The sequence below is a fragment of the Hyla sarda genome, chromosome 3 (assembly GCF_029499605.1).
Source record: "Hyla sarda isolate aHylSar1 chromosome 3, aHylSar1.hap1, whole genome shotgun sequence".
Lineage (NCBI taxonomy): Eukaryota > Metazoa > Chordata > Amphibia > Anura > Hylidae > Hyla > Hyla sarda.
The window spans coordinates 310,252,710-310,264,841 of NC_079191.1; the positions used below are offsets into that span (position 1 = coordinate 310,252,710).

The 12,132-nt window shown below is 42.6% G+C and overlaps 1 protein-coding gene across 4 annotated transcripts in view; it reads right to left on the minus strand.

Annotated features, from left to right (window-relative positions):
- Window positions 1-12,132, minus strand: part of IPCEF1 (interaction protein for cytohesin exchange factors 1) — a 217,152-nt gene that overhangs the window by 116,306 nt on the left and 88,714 nt on the right. The window contains exon 1 of one of the 4 annotated variants that reach the window (XM_056567040.1): window positions 10,814-10,866. The exons of the other annotated variants lie outside the window; for them this stretch is intronic. The gene's annotated coding sequence lies outside the window, so the exon portion shown is untranslated. Of the gene's footprint in view, window positions 1-10,813; window positions 10,867-12,132 lie in introns of those variants that run through there. 4 annotated transcript variants of the gene reach the window in all.

Here is a 12,132-nt window from a genome sequence, read left to right on the forward strand (position 1 = left end):
ATGACCATTCAGATAAACCACTTGGTACAATGTGGAATCTCTGAGAGGTTGTCACGGGTGAAGAAGCTTTATGCGCTCTTTACATTCTCTGAGATGCCGTGTTTTCTGCTTATGCTCTTATGCATCTTGTTTCACTGTATAATTTTGTTTTATATTTACTGTTTATTGAAAATTGCTTAAAAAAATTGAGAAGTAAAGCAATTTTGCAGTAGTTCTGTAAACACTGTAAAAATGCCATGATTACAGTATTTTGTTAATCTGCCTCCCAAAAACAGAAAACAATTAATCAAAAAGATATAAGGATTTCAATAGGATTTCAACAGTTTTACTGTAAAAATTAGCTTTAACACCGCGTTGTCAGGTGGAAAATAAAAAAGTTTTGGTTCTTGTAATGTGGGCGACACTAATTATTTGTAACACTCACGTTTCAGTAGACAGTAAGCCTGGAGGTTGTAGATCCGCTGGATCTGTGTGGCAGATGATGTACCAGGGAGCAGAGTCTAAGGTGCAACTGGTTTTCACCAGAGTCCGCTGCAAAGCAGGATGGACTTGCTGTGGCAGGCGGCACCCCGGTCGCTACCCCTGGCACGACTCGACCACACAGGCGGCTGAGGAGATTCGAGGTAAAGATGGGAAACAGCAACTCATAGTCTGGATAGCAGAAGGTCAGGGCTGACAGCACAGGTGCGTAGTCAGGAACGTAGCAGGAGGTCAGTAACAAGGCAAGACAAAACAAAGTAATGCTTTCTCAATGGCACAAGGCAACAAAGATCCAGCAGGGATGTGAGGGAGGAGCAGGAACTTATAGAGGAGACACAGGTGTTGCACATAATTATGGGCGTACTGGCCCTTTAAATCTTAAAGCTCCTCCGAGCGTTCCCTAGGAGACGGGGACATGTGCGTGGAGGCAGAAGAGGAGGCAGCAGGGGACCAAGGTGAGTGATGGGCTGGGATTCGCATGCGGGCGTGTCCCGCTATGCGAACCCCAGCCCTGCCGACAGCAGGGGAGAGCAGGGAAATCACGGCCAGCATTGGCGACCAGAGCGCTCATCCGTACAGTATCCCCCCTTTTGTCTCCCCCTCCTTTTGCGGTTCAGAAATTTCCTGAGGAAGTTTGAGACTGACGAGTTTGTTGCCAAATGGAAGTGAAGTCTCGGACAAGCTCATGAACAGCTGGCACACCGGAAGAAACTGGAAGTGGAAGAGGAGAACGGAGATGGCGACCATAAACAACAAAAAAGGGAGAAGACCTTGTAGACTCGGAATCCTTATGATTATATGAGAATTCTGCCAAAGGGAGAAGGTCAACCCAATCGTCCTGGCGAGCAGAAACAAAATGATGAAGATAAGTTTCAAGAATTTGATTAACCATCTCCACCTGACCGTTGGACTGAGGGTGGTAGGCAGAGGAGAAGTCCAGATTGATGTCAAGACGGGTACAAAGAGCTCACCAGAATTTAGAAACAAACTGAACTCCGCTATCCGAAACGATATGCTGTGGAAGACCATGCAGACGGAAGATATGAAGCAAGAAATACTTCACCAGCTGTGGAGCAGATGGGAGGCCAGGAAGAGGGATGAAATGTACCATTTTGGAAAACCGATCGACCACAACCCAAATGACCGTGTTATTACGGGAAGAAGGCAGATCGATGTTAAACTCCATAGCGATGTGGGAACAGGGAGTCTCCGGAATGGACAAAGGCTGCAAGAGTCCAGCTGGTTTCTGCTGAGGAGTTTTGTCACGGGCACAAGTATCACAGGAACGGACAAAATCGGAAACGTCACGCTCTAGATGCGGCCACCAGTAGTGCCGAGAAATTAGGAGTAAAGTCTTGTGTACACCAGGATGACCAACCTACAAAGAAGAATGACCCCACTTCAGTACCTTGCGTCTCAATCTGGTGGGTACAAAGGATTTTCCAGGAGGAACTTGCTGAATATCGTCAGGAGCTACAGAAATCAAATGTTCAGAAGGAATAAAATGCCTTGGTGTTAAGTCCATACTTATGACGTTAGAGGACCTGGAAAGAGCATCAGCTCTGATGTTCTTGTTAGCTGGACGGAAGTGAATGTAGAAATTGAATCTAGAAAAGAACAAAGACCACCTTGCCTGATGAGGATTCGCTGAGCAGACTGAAGGTACAGAAGATTCTTATGATCTGTGTAGATGCTGACCGGATGAGAAGACTCTTCCAATAAATGTTGCTATTCCTCCAAGGCAAGCTCAATAGCGAGGAGTTCTCGATCTCCAATGGAGTAGTTCCTTTCAGCAGGTGAGAAAGTCTTGGAAAATAAACCACAAGTTACAGTCTACCCTTGGCATTTCTCTGGGTAAGAACGTCACCAGCTCCAATAGAAGGGGCATCAACCTCAAAAGCGAAGGGCTTCCCCGCATCAGGTCTTGAAAGCACGGGAGCAGAGGAAAATGCCGACATTAAATGGGAGAAGGCCTGTTCGGCCTCAGGAGGCCATGTCTTGGGATTAGAGACCTATTTGGTGAGAGCCACAATCGGAGCAACCAAGGAAGAGAAATGTGGGATACATTGACGATAATAGATTGGGAATCCTAGAAAGCGTTGAATAGACCATAGGCCAGATAGATGAGGCCAATTCAATATCGCAGACAGTTTATCTGAATCCATCTGCAGGCCTTGATGAGAAACAATGTAGCCGAGAAACGGGAGAATAGAATTCTCGAATAGGCATTTCTTCAGTTTGGCATAGAGATGATTCTTCTGAAGGCGTTGAAGAACCTGACAAACATGAGTATGATGCTCCTCTAAGTTGGTAGAGAAGATCAAGATGTCATCTAGGTACACGACCACACAGGTGTAGAGAAGGTCCTGGAAGATATCATTGACAAATTCTTGGAAATTGGCAGGAGCATTGCAGAGGCCAAAAGGCATCACAAGATACTCAAAATGACCATCATGAGTATTGAAAGCCGTTTTCCATTCATCTCCCTCGCAGATACGAATAAGCTTATATGCACCCCGTAGGTCCAACTTGGAGAAGACCTTGGCTCTTCGGAGGCAGTCAAAAAGTTCGGAGATAAGAGGAAGTGGATAACAATTTTTGACAATAATCTTGTAAGTCCCCTGTAGTCAATACAAGGTCGGAGAGAACCATCCTTCTTCCCCACAAAGAAGAATCCTGCTCCGACAGGAGAAGAGGACTTACGGATAAAACCCTTTTGGAGGTTCTCCTGGATATACTTCGCCATGGCTTGGGTCTCAGGAACCAGAGTACAAAAATGCAATAGCGCTGAAAGAAAACTTGACAGAAGCGTAGACTTGTACAAGGATGGTCAAGCAAGCAGAGGAAGTATTCACACGTAGGCCTCTCCTGAACAGTCTTTGAGGAAGTGTTTAGGGCTAGCACAATACAAGCACAAATTCTCACTGCGTTGTCGTGATTCTCACTGCGTCTCCTGTTGCGTAAGACAATAGCAATCCACTTGCATAGCCACTTCGGCAAGAGGCGCAGGAAACTGTAGAGGTGGACGTTGGAACACAGGTGCCAGACAAGGATATCTCCGTGTTCGGGCAGGTTCCCCCTCTAAGCACAGTTCTTCCTGCCTCTCAGAATAATGCACATCAATAAGTGTGGCCAAGTGGATGAGTTCAGTCAAAGAAGACGGAGGATCACATGCAGCAAGGGCATCTTTAATCCTACTTGACAGTCCTTTTTTGAATGTGGCACACAAGGCCTCATCATTCCATGCTTGTTCTGAGGCTAGTGTGCGGAATTGAACTGCGTAGTCACAACCTAAGAATTCCCTTGACAGAGGTTCAGCAAAGCCGTCTCAGCTGAAGAGGCACGTGCAGGTTCCTTAAAGACACTGCGGAATTCTGCCAAAAAAGCCATCAAGTTGGAAGATACCGGGTCACAGTGGTCCCAAAGGGGTGTAGCCCAGGCCAGGGCTTTTCTGGACAGTAGGCTAATGACAACGGCCACCGTAGCACGTTCCGTAGGAAACTGTTCGGACATGAGCTCCAAATGCATGGAGCACTGTGTAACGAAGCCTCTATATAACTTGGAATTACTATCATAATAGGGTAAAGGTAGACATAGCTGGGAGCCAGAGGACACTGCAGGGACTGGTGGAGAGAATGGTGCAGGTTGCGGGTGCTGCTGCTGTTGTTGCTGCATGGCCAATAGCTGTTGCATCATAGCAGATAGCTGAGTGAGTTGCTGCACCTTTCGGACCAACTGCTGCCACTGATGTACCACAATGGAGGGAAGATCCGCAACTTCGAGCAGGGGTACCTCAGCGGGATCCATGGCCGGATCTTACTGTCACACTCACGGTTCAGTAGACAGGAACACTGGAGGTAGTAGATCCGCTGGACCTGTGTGGCAGATGACGCGGGCCGTACCAGGGAGCGGAGTCTAAGGTGCCGCTGGTTTTCACCAGAGCCCGCCGCAAAGCGGGATGGACTTCCTGCAGCAGGTGGCACCCAGGTCGATACCCCTGGCACGAATTGACCACGCAAGCGGCTGAGGAGATTCGAGGTACAGATGGAAAACAGCAACTTGTAGTCTGGATAGCAGAAGGTCAGGGCTGGCAGTAAAGGTGCGTAGTCAGGAACGAAGCAGAAGGTCAGTAGGCAGGCGGCACAGGAGCACGGTCAGGAATGTAGCAGGAGGTCATTAAGAAGGCAAGACAAAACACAGTAACGTTTTCTCAATGGCACAAGGCGACAAAGATCTGGCAGTGATGTGGGGGAAGAGCAGGAACTCACAGAGGAGACACAGGTGTTGCACATAATTATGGGCATATTGGCCCTTTAAATCTTAGAGCTCTGGTGCGCACTAGCCCTAGGAGACGGGGACACGCACGCCGGAGCTGAGAGGCAGAAAAAGAGACAGCAGGGGACTGAGGTGAGTGATGGGCTGGGATTCACATGCGGGTGCATCCCGCGATGCAAACCCCAGCCCCGCCAGCAGCAGGGGATAGCAGGAAAATGCACTCACGGCTAGCACTGGTGGCGGGAGCGCAAACCATAACATTGTTATTTTTTATTATAGTAATGTAGTAAAAAAATTTACTATATAAATTTAATATCTATTTTATCTTACTGACCTGCAGAATAAAACTATAATGTTATTGTTACCGTAGGGTGAATATTGTAAATTACACGTGCAAAAAATAGCATTTTTTCTATTTGACCAGCATAAAAACAGTTAATAAGAATTAACTAGGATATATAAACCCCAAAATTGTGGCATTAAACTGTAAATTGCAAAAAAACTGAAGCCTTTATATGTTTTATTTACGGTAAAAAGAAGAAAAGTCACATACATACATCGGCACATACATACTTATATCAGTTGTCCGGCAGTGTTTACCTCTAGCAAGCACCGGAGGGAAACTGATCCTATTATTTTGAATGGCACAGTTCACAATCACCCAGCGTCTCAATTTGGATATCAAATGGCAGGACACGCAGCAAAATGCCGCAGAAACAATGGACGCCGGATGCTACACAACTGATGACAAGTCATGCATGTTGTCATCAGTCGTGGCATCAGTTGGTGAAAAAAATGGTCCTATAGCTGTTCTGGGGGCCCCTTGGAAATGGGGGCGCTTGTTAAAGGGGTGTTCCAGGATTTTTTTTTTTATTTGACTATGATACAGAGGTTGTAAATTTCGTGTAGTTCATAATATGGTGTCTGTACATGTGTGTGACGGTTTTCTCACAATTCTTCTGTGATTTTCACTCCAATATTTATTTTTAACAGCATACAAAATGACTGTTGTCTCAGATTTTTCCCAGGTTGCAATGCGGCCGAGACCTGACCTCACTAGTCAACTGATGACAAGGAGTCTGTCTGCTTCAATGGGTTGAAGGATCACTTGGTGGGAGAGAGATCAATCTGCAACTAATGCAACAGCTGTAGGCACACTGATTGAAAACCACAGGTCTTTTGAATGGATGCAGACCATTTATGTTTCAATGGGTGGAGTGGCTGATGTGTGGGAGGGAAGAATATGAAATTGTGGAATTTGTAGTAAAAAAAAGAAAAGTCAAACCAGTAATACCAGTTCACAAAAAGCTAGGAGTAATATTGATGAGCTGGGTGGCGCTGCGGCCAGCGGCACTGACGTCAGAGTGCCAGTTAGTACCTCATTAGCATATCCCGATAATAGAAGATTAGGGCCAAACGGCGTGGCAAATCCAGGCACGGTAAACATCAAACTGATCAGCGTCCCCCGCACTACCAGCCAGTACCGCTGGTTAGTGCGGGGGGAGAAAGCTGACAGTTTTCCTTTAAAGGGGTACTCCGCCCCTGGCATCTTATCCCCTATCCAAAGGATAGGGGATAAGATGTTAGATCGCCGGGGTCCCGCTGCTGGGGACCCCCGCTGCGGCACCGCGCGCTGTGTGCACCGCTCGCTCTGTGCGTAATGACGGGCGATACAGGGGCCGGAGCAGCGTGATGTCATGGCTCCGCCCCTCATGACATCACGGCCCGTCCCCTTAATGCAAGTCTATGGAAGGGGGCGTGACGACCGCCACGCCCCCTCCCATAGACTTGTATTCACGGGGGCGGGCCGTGATGCCACGAGGGGTCGAGCCGTGACGTAACAATGCTCTGGCCCCTGTATTGCCCGTCATTATGTGCAGAGCGATCTCGCTCTGCGCAGTAATGATAGCGGGGTGCTGCAGCAGCGATCCCCGGGGTCCCCAGCAGCAGGACCCCGGCGATCTGACATCTTATCCCCTATCCTTTGGTTAGGGGATAAGATGTCTGGGGCAGAGTACCCCTTTAAGATATTTTAATAGAACTAATTTACAAATCTGTTTAACTTTCTGGAGCCAATTGATATACGAAAAAAAAGTTTTTCCTAGATAACCCCATTAACCAGCACAGTGACTAAAAAAACAAAAAAAACAGGAACAAACATCCCGAAAGGGATAAAAATTAAATAAAAAGTGATCAAAAAGTCATGGCTACAGCATATAGCTTGCTTGCAAGTGTTTTCAGTTTGCAAAAACATTTTGTTATCATTGTAGTTGTACTGAAATGTGGCATAGGGTTAACATGTAAAAAAAAAAAAAAAGCTAAAAAACAATAACAGTATGCTCACATATACATGATGTCACCTTTTGCTACTTTGAATATGTTTTTGGGTGGCTCTAGCCTCGAAGGTATCCTCCTCTGTTCTCAGTCTATCCCTTTAACCCCTTAAGGACAAAGCCCATTTTGGCCTTGAGAACACAGACAATTTTATATTAGCATTTTCAGTTTTTCCTCCTTGCCTTCTAATAGCAAAAAAACTCTTTTATTTTTGCATCTTCAGACCCGTATGCTTGTTTTTTGCGCAACCAAGTGTACTTTCTAAATACATCATTCATTTTACCATAAAATGTATGGCAAAAACATAAAAATATATTTGTGTAGGATAATTAAAAAAAAACAGCAATTTAGCAAATGTTGTAGTTTTTTTTACACTGTACACTTTACGGTAAAAATTACATGTTTTAAAAAATGATATCCATTTGTTTTTTTACGTTTACGTCATTTACCATACAGCATCATTAATATTATATTTTGATAGTCCGAACATTTATGAACGCGCCAATACCAAATATGTTCATAAATTAATTTTTGTTCACACTTTTTTTTGGTAAACAAGGGAAAAAGGGGCAATTTATTGATTGGGGAAGGAGGAAGGAGCTTATTCACATTTTTTTCAAACTTATTTTTTTACAATTTTGTTTAAAATTTTTTATGTACCCATAGGAGACTAGTAGATAGCCAATACTGTTCAGTGCTATACATAGGCATAGCAATGATCAGTATTATCGGCAACCTACTTCTCTGCTAGAAGACAGACCAGATAAGAAGACCTTGTCAGAGTGGCCAGAGGCAGGTAAGGAGACCTTGGTCTGCCATCTTGGCTCATCTGATCTCTGCAGTTGTGCCGCGGGTGATTGGATGAGTTATCAGAGCAGCCGCATTGCTGCAGATGCCATGATCAGAATTGACCATGGCATCCAAGTTGTTTTCTATAAACCCTGGCTTTAGAGGTATTATTTTCCTGGGGATTACAACTTTATACTGGATTACAACATCATTGAAGTAGTTGTTAGTGGAAATTTACAGTGGGGGATCAAAAGTTTGGGCACCCCAGGTAAAAATTTGTATTAATGTGCATAAAGAAGCCAAGGAAAGATGGAAAAATCTTCAAAAGGCATCAAATTACAGATTAGACATTCTTAAAATATGTAATCAAAAGTTAGATTTTATTTCCATCATTTACACTTTCAAAATAACAGAAAACAAAAAAATGGCATCTGTAAATGTTCAGGCACCCTGCAGAATTTATAGCATGCACTACCCCCCTTGCAAAGCTGCCAGTGTCATGGATTGTTCTCAATCATCATCTGGGAAGACCAAGTGATGTCAATCTTTTTAAATGCCCAGACTCATCTGACCTTGCCCCAACAATCAGCACCATGGGTTCTTCTAAGCAGTTGTCGAGAAATCTGAAATTGAAAATAGTTGAAGCTCACAAAGCTGGAGAAGGCTATAAGAAGATAGCAAAACATTTTCAGATGTCAGTATCCTCTGTTCGGAATGTAATTAAGAAATGGCAAGCATCAGGAACAGTGAAAGTTAAAGCAAGATCTGGAAGACCAAGAAAAATATCAGACAGAACAGCTCGCAGGATTCTGAGAAAAACAATTCAAAACTTACATTTGACTGCACAATCCCTCCAGAAAGATCTGGCAGACACTGTAGTTGTGGTACACTATTCCACTATAAAGAGATACTTGTACAAATATGGTCTTCATGGAAGAGTCATCAGAAGAAAACCTCTTCTACGTTCTCACCACAAAAATCAGCGTTTGAACTTTGCAAATGAACATATAGACAAGTCTGATGCATTTTGGAAACAAATTCTGTGGACCGATGAGGTTAAAATTGAACTTTTTGGCCGGAATGAGCAAAGGTACGTTTGGACAAGAAGGGGAACAGAATTTAATGAAAAGAACCTCTGTCCAACTGTTAAGTATGGGGGTGGATCAATCATGCTTTGGGGTTGTATTGCAGCCAGTGGCACAGGGAACATCTCACGAGTAGAAGGAATAATTGATTCAATAAAATTTCAGCAAATTTTGGATGCTAACTGGATGCCATGTGTGAAAAAGCTGAAGTTAAAGAGAGGATTGCCTCTACAAATGGATAATGATTCTAAACACATCTCAAAATCCACGGGGGATTACATCAAGAGGCGTAAACTGAAGGTTTTGCCATGGCCTTCACAATCTCCTGACCTCAACATAATTGAAAATCTATGGATAGACCTTAAAAGAGCAGTGCGCGACAGACAGCCCAGAAATCGCAAAGAACTGGAAAACTTTTGTAAGGAAGAATGGGCAAAGATACATCAAACAAGAATTGAAAGACTCTTGGCTGGCTACAAAAAGCATTTACAAGAGCTGTGATACTTGCCAAAGGGGGCAGTACAAGATATTAACTTTGCAGGGTGCCCAAACTTTTGCAAATGCCATTTTTTTGTTTTCTGTTATTTTGAAAGTGTAAATGATGGAAATAAAATCTAACTTTTGATTACATATTATAAGAATGTCTAATCTGTAATTTGACGCCTTTTGAAGATTTTTCCATCTTTCCTTGGCTTCTTTATGCACATTGATACAAATTTTTACCTGGGGTGCCCAAACTTTTGATCCCCACTGTATATATAAATATAGGGTTGCAAAACTCCTGCCACGTGATACTACAAGCCTCATCATTTACTAAACACAACCCTACTCCTGGCATCACAAACTTGACATTTGTCAGCTAGTTATCCAGCTCACTCCCGCCTGTCACAATTGTGAACAACACAACAGCAAATAGTAAAATCAGAAAATGCACATTTAAGGCTCTGTACACTGCACACAGATCTACAAAAAGATTTGGTGGGTGTATGAGTGTCAGTTTATTGGAATATTTAGTCACAGGCCATATGTAACCATTAGTGGGAGGCATAGTTAAGAAATAATTGTATGTGGAACAAAGCTCTACAATAATAATAATATATAACAAATAATACAGACATTTTCTAGGATGACATTACAATTCTTATACAATAAATAATGGTTTACAGAACATTTGTACAGCAATAGATGAAGTATAATTACACCAGAATGCTAGAAGCACGCCTCTAGAAAACTTCTACTTCCTCTTTCTCAATATGTCTACAAGTGACTAATGGCTATCTGACAAACGGAAGTACATTTCACACTTCAGCACTTGAAAAAAAAATTTAAATATATATATATATATATATATATATATATATATATATATACACACATATATGTGTTAGATAGATGATTGGTCTCTAACCTATATTATTTATGTTCCAGAACATCACATGCATACCGTTAATATTATACTAGGTTTGTATATGTTAAATTATTTCCTTTTTGCTGGTGTACAGTATGTTATCACATAGTTTATAATATAACCCATATAATTGTATTTAGTCTCTACGCCCAGTATCTCTGTGAGCAGCATTTGCTGTAGGACATTTCTACTTTTAACTCAGAAACAAAACATAGATAAGGATAAGAGATCTTCTGTTCTATATTGTAGCAGAATGGAAAATTTCACTTTTTGAACTCGATAATATATGCAAATCGTTTCTCCTTTCCAGCAAATGTGTATGCACACAACAGCCAATTTGAGATGATTTGGAGTAAGAAGACAAATAACAAAACCTGTAATTTAAATATCACATTAACGCTTAAAAGAGCAGAAGAAGCAAAATAGAGAAGAAATTACATACCCAGAAGTTCTTTGCAGCAGAACTAATCAGGTGGTACAATCCACTGTGAGCATTTCAGTGACAGGAAACCTTTTCACAAGCTGGTAACATTACCCAGATTGCTTAAGAGGAAAGCAGCAAGTGCATGCTATGTAGATTTATCCGACAGAAGATACGTCACTTTCTAATAGTCACAGCTACGGAACTTAGAAGTTGCATAATATGTTAGAACAGAACTGAAGCAAACTTTACACTAAACAAATTCAGAAAAGCTGAAAAATCTATCAATTTCTATAATTATGTTATTTCTGCTCTGCAATAATCGACTCATTGCCTAAAAAAGAAAGGCCTGCTGAAAATTTGTTTTCACCCATCAAATGGTAACTTTTGTCTATAATGTTTTTTTTTTTACAAAAAGAGTATTTTTAACAACAACCAGATAATCAGTTTTTTTTTAACCCATGATTATAATGAGCTGGAGGAAGGTCCGGACATCAAGACGTGAGACGCTCTCTGGAACCTCCTATTCCTCCATCCCTCTAACCCCACCCCATCACAGACCCCCTCTTCTGAGTCCTGATTGCGCACCTGCTTGGGGATGATGGCTGCTCCGACCGAGAGACCTTACTGGCCAAGTGCATGATAGTGAGATTGGATGCCGGGTGCCAATGAATCACGTCTGCTACTACCAGTGAGGTCTCAGGACCCTTAGGAGCAAGGTAACATCTAATTTTATGAGTGTGGTTTGCCATCTTCCCTGCTGGAAGCGGATTCGGAATACCTCCTTAGTAAGGCTGGGACTTATAATTCCCATTGCTTAGGCCTAAGGAAAGAGAAAGGAGGCCTCTAAACTGTGAAATATTATGGAGTGAGCTACAAACATAAGTTTTCTTCTTATTGTTGAATGACGCTAAGGGTAATTATGTGGAATGTGCAAGGCCTTGGCCATAGATGGAAAAGGTGTGCATTGTATCATCGGCCGTCAGACATCTCCCAGCCGTAGTTTGCATAAGAGCGGGTTGCATCTTGTGAAAAAAATAAAATATGAATATGGGCATTTTCGCACACAGGGAAAGTAAACACTTTTCTTTTTTAGACTTTATGAACAGGGTCTGGAAAGAAAGTAAGAGAGGTTGTCAAATTAAAGGGAGTTTAGACTTCTCTCCAATATGACTTGTTCCCAATTTTGAAGAATTTAAACCGCAACTGTCATGAGATTTGGGGCATATAACCTAACCACAATGTGTGTATGGTGTGTAGAAAATGTCTCCAGCCTTATTTGTATCCCTCTTATTACTGCTTTTATTATCTCAAAAAACACTTTTATATAAAGTCACTGA